This window comes from Aegilops tauschii, chromosome 1 (assembly GCF_002575655.3).
Source record: "Aegilops tauschii subsp. strangulata cultivar AL8/78 chromosome 1, Aet v6.0, whole genome shotgun sequence".
NCBI lineage: Eukaryota > Viridiplantae > Streptophyta > Magnoliopsida > Poales > Poaceae > Aegilops > Aegilops tauschii.
The window spans coordinates 37,939,448-37,945,088 of NC_053035.3; positions in this window are offsets into that span (position 1 = coordinate 37,939,448).

Sequence of the window (5,641 nt, forward strand, 5' to 3'; positions counted from 1 at the left end):
CCACCTCGTAAGGTAGGCCGCCGGAGCCTCCCGGTGCTAGGTGGTCCATAGCGGGCTCCGCCCGCCTATCTGACTGGTGGCTTGTATCGCGCCGGCGCTCGATGGTGGTTCGAGCGTCTTCATGGGCTCGCTCCCGAAGAACTTGGCGCTGGTCGCGGTGGGTCCGTGGGTCGGACGACGCTATGGAAATGTTATCACAAGCGTCATCACGACGGATCGACACCCGTGGTGGGTGGCGTGGAGGAGGAGAGTGCACCGTGGCCGCAGCACCTCCGGCCCCTCCACCGCTGGCATGCGGTGGTTCGACGGAGCGCCGGCCTGAGGGCCCCGCTGGCCGTGGCTCGTCTTGGTTGGCGACGCCGACAAGGCTCCAAATGGTGGCCCTCCACTCATCAAGCTTTTCCGCAGCAGGAGGGAAGTCGAGGAGTAGCTGCGCGCGCGCCAAAGCTTCTACTGGCGTGGGTGGTGGCGAGAGCTGCGTGGACCGTGGCGCGCTTCGACTTCTAACCATGTTAGAAGGAGCTCTATCACGGCCCAGCGGCTGCGTGCCATTTTCGGCAGCACTTCGGCGGGCATGCTGGCCTCCTTCGTCCCGCAGATGATGCACAGGACTCTTTCCACGGCAGCGTCCGGGGTCTCCAGCGTGGTGGCACTGCTCGTCACGCACACCCTGGGAAGAGCGCGCTGTGGGCGCCGGCGTAGGCGTCTTGGAGGTTGTTGCGCCGCCCGTAGGGGGCATAGTGACACCCCTGGAGGACCCCGCGCCGCCTGCGGGGGGCCCAACCCCGTCTTTGGATTTGGCGGTGTGCGGCCCGTCGTCTGGCACACGAACGACGCCCCTCGCCAGGCTCTGACTGCCTGAGCGATGCTGGTGCTCGCGGGCCGCTGCTCGGGTTCTGTCAGCGACCGGCCCGCTGCTCGCCCGCACTGGCGCGGGCCGTTCGGCTCCCGACGAGCCGATCACCGTGATCGTCTTCTTCTTGGGAGCCATGGCGATGATGAACTGCTAGGCTAACTTTTAGACCAGATTCTCGCAACTGCGCCCCCTACCTGGCGCGCCAAAGATGTCGGGGAAACGACACCTATGGGATCACTAGAATCCCTTCTACGGTTGGCGGGCGCGGGGTTGTGAGAAGAGCAGGTTTAGGAGCTAGCACAAAGATCGTTTACCCAGATTCGGGCCACGAGGATGCGTAATACCCTAGTCCTGCTTTGGTGTGTATTTCAGAGTGTTCTTGAGCTCTCGAACTAGCTACGGTGGCTGTGTAGTTCCAAAGAGCCGAATCCTTCTCCTGGTCGCCTCGGGCCTCCTTTTATAGGCAAAAGGGGTCGCCACAGTGGCACACATGAGGTGGAAAGGTGTACAGTGCGCGAGCTTATCGCCCGGCATTACTGGACAAAGCGCATTAAATGGGCTACTTAGGTGTCCATTAGCTTTATCGGGGACGGGAACGAGGCCCGTCCCGTCCATCGCCGCTCTGCCTCGCTTCGACACGCGCCCAGGCCAGCGATGTGTGCAGCGCCATGTAGGCAGGCAGGCTGGTGAGGTGGCGCGGTGGTGGAGCCTTCACGAAGATCTGCATGCCACCACACAGGTGCTTGCTGGGTTGGTGTAGAGGTCGCTCGTCGCCACGCAGGTGCCTGCCCAGTTGGTTGAGCTAGCAGCTGCATGGGGACGATGGTGGAGTCTTGGCTGGTGCAGGCCTGGCTGTGGCCCTGCTGATGCCCTCGACAAGGGTCTTGCGGGGGGGACCCGACAAGGATCTTGCCATGGCGCTACGGTCGTCCCCGGCAAGCGCCTGCATGGGGACGGCGGTGGAGTCTTGGCTGGTGCGGGCCTGGCTGTGGCCCTGCTGATGCCCTCGGCAAGGGTCTTGTCGTGGCACTGCGGTCGTCCCCGGCAAGGCGCTTGCCGGGGGTCTTGTGGATTTCCTCGGCTAGGATCCCGCCGAGGGCCGTCGTCTTCTGGTCCTCATCTCATTTCGTGTTTTTATGATCTTGACAAAGATCTGCATGCCACCGCGGAGGTGCCTCCCGAGCCCTGGTTCCAATGTAGTTGTTGACGGCGTTTGGAATCCTTGGTCTCAAGGGTGGCTCGCTCTGCTGGCGTTGGGCAAGTTGCCGCGGAGGGCATCCCGGCAAGGGTCTTGCCGGGGGGGTCCACCTCGCCCCTTTGCTCTTTGTGTTTCTGGTCTTGGCGTTGCCTCGGTTGTCTTGTGCTTCGGCTTCTCTCTGGCTTCCCTCCTCTGCCCTACTAAGTGCGGCCGCGGCGCGCGGCTCTGACTGCCCGCACACAAGTAAAGGGGTTAAAAGGAGAGCCCCTACTTTTGTACACCAACAATCACCGTCGCCACGCCGTCGTGCTGACGGAACTCTCCCTCGGCCTCAACTGGATCAAGAGTACGAGGGAAGTCATCGAGCTGAACGTGTGCTGAACACGGAGGTGCCGTACGTTCGGTGCTAGGATCGGTCGGATCATGAAGACGTATGACTACGTCAACCACGTTGATAAAACACTTCCGCTTTCGGTCTACGAGGGTACGTGGACACACTCTCCCCTCTCGTTGCTATGCATCTCCTAGATATATCTTGTGTGATCATAGGAAATTTTTTGAAATTACTGCGTTCCCCAACAGTGATATCAGAGCCAGGTTTATGCGTAGATATTATATGCACGAGTAGAACACAAAGAGTTGTGGGCGATAATAGTCATACTGCTTACCAGCATGTCATACTTTGATTCGGCGGTATTGTTGGATGAAGCGTCCCAGACCGACATTACATGACCGCGTTCATGAGACTGGTTCTACCGCCGTGCTTCGCACACAGGTGGCTATTGGGTGTCTGTTTCTCCAATTTTAGTTGAATTGAGTGTGACTACGCCCGGTCCTTGTTGAAGGTTAAAACAGCACACTTGATGAAAAATCGTTGTGGTTTTGATGCGTAGGTAAGAATGGTTCTTGCTAAGCCCGTAGCAGCCACGTAAAACTTGCAACAACAAAGTAGAGGACGTCTAACTTGTTTTTGCAAGGCATGTTGTGATGTGATATGGTCAAGACATGATGAGATATAAATTGTTATATGAGATGATCATGTTTTGTTGAAGTTATCGGCAACTAACAGAAGCCTTATGGTTGTCTCTTTATTGCATAAGATGCAAGCGCCAAATAATTGCTTTACTTTATCGCTATGCGATAGCAATAGTTGCAAAAGCAATAGTTGGCGAGACGACCATGTGACAACACGTTGATAGAGATCAAGATGATGGAGATCATGGTGTCATGCCGGTGACGATAGAGATCATGACAGTACTTTGTAGATGGAGATCAAAGGCACAAGATGATCATGTCCATATCGTGTCACATATTTTGATTGCATGTGATGTTTATATTTTATGCATCTTATTTTGCTTAGTATGATGGTAGCATTATATGATGATCCCTCACTAAATTTCAAGGTATAAGTGTTCTCCCTGAGTATGCACCGTTGCGACAATTCGTCGTGCCGAGACACCACGTGATGATCGGGTGTGATAAGCTCTACGTTCAAATACAACGGGTGCAAACCAGTTTTGCACGTGCAGAATACTCGGGTTAAACTTGACGAGCCTAGCATATGCAGATATGGCCTCGGAACACTGAGACCGAAAGGTCGAACGTGAATCATATAGTAGATATGATCAACATAGAGATGTTCACCATTGAAAACTACTCCATCTCATGTGATGATCGGACATGGTTTAGTTGATATGGATCACGTGATCATTTAGATGACTAGAGGGATGTCTATCTAAGTGGGAGTTCTTAAGTAATATTATTAATTGAACTTTAATTTATCATGTACTTAGTCTTGATAGTATTTGCATAACTATGTTGTAGATCAATAGCTCGCGATGTAGCTCCCCGTTTATTTTTGATATGTTCCCAGAGAAAAATAAGTTGAAAGTTGATAGTAGCAATGATGCGGACTAGGTCCGTGATCTGAGGATTATCCTCATTGCTGCACAGAAGTATTATGTCCTTGATGCACCGCTAGGTGACAGATCTATTGCAGGAGCAGATGCAGACGTTATTAACGTTTGACAAAGCTCGGTATGTGATGACTACTTGATAGTTTACTGCACCATGCTTTACGTCTTAGAACCGGGATTTCAAAAACGTTTTGAACACCACGGAGTATATGAGATGTTCCAAGAGATGAAATTGGTATTTCAGTCTCATGCCAATGTCGAGAGGTATGAGACCTCTGACAAGTACTTTGCCTACAAGATGGAGGAGAATAGCTCAACCAGTGAGCATGTGCTCAGAATGTCTGAGTACTACAATCACTTGAATCAAGTGGGAGTTAATCTTTCAGATAAGATAGTGATTGACAGAGTTCTCTGGTCACTGTCACCAAGTTACTAGAACTTCGTGATGAACTATAATATGCATGGGATAACGGAAACGATTCCCAAGCTCTTCGCGATGCTGAAATCAGCGAAGGAGGAAATCAAGAAAAAGCATCAAGTGTTGATGGTTGACAAGACCACTAGTTTCAAGTAAAAGGGCAAGGGAAAGAAACGGAACTTCAAGAAAGAACGGCAAGCAAGTTGCCACTCCCATGAAGAAGCCCAAAGCTAGACCCAAGCCTGAAACTGAGTGCTTCTGCTGCAAAGGAAATGGTCACTGGAAGTGGAACTTCCCTAGATGAAGGAAATATGCCCTAGGGGCAATAATAATGTTGTTATTTATATTTTCTTATATCATGATAAATATTTATTATTCATGCTAGAATTGTATTAACCGGAAACTTAGTACATGTGTGAATACATAGACAAACAGAGTGTCACTAGCTAGTACGCCTCTACTTGACTAGCTCGTTGAATCAAAGATGGTTAAGTTTCCTAGCCATAGACATGAGTTATCATTTGATTAACGGGATCACATCATTAGAGAATGATGTGATTGACTTGACCCATTCCATTAGCTTAGCACTTGATCGGTTAGTATGTTGCTATTGCTTTCTTCATGACTTATACATGTTCCTATGACTATGAGATTATGCAACTCCCGAATACTGGAGGAACACTTTGTGTGCTACCAAACATCACAACGTAATTAGGTGATTATAAAGGTGCTCTACAGGTGTCTCCGATGGTACTTGTTGAGTTGGCATAGATCAAGATTAGGATTTGTCACTCCGATTGTCGGAGAGGTATCTCTGGTCCCTCTCGGTAATGCACATCACTATAAGCCTTGCAAGCAATGTGACTAATGAGTTAGTTGCGGGATGATGCATTACGGAACGAGTAAAGAGACTTGCCGGTAACGAGATTGAACTAGGTATTGAGATACCGACGATCGAATCTCGGGCAAGTAACATACCGATGACAAAGGGAACAACGTATGTTATTATGCGGTTAGACCGATAATGATCTTCGTAGAATATGTAGGAACCAATATGAGCATCCAGGTTCCGTTATTGGTTATTGACCAGGGATGAGTCTCGGTCATGTCTACATAGTTCTCGAACCCGTAGGGTCCGCACGCTTAACGTTCGGTGACAATCGGTATTATGAGTTTATGTGTTTTGATATACCGAAGGTAGTTCGGAGTCCCGGATATAATCACGGATATGACGAGGAGTCTCGAAATGGTCG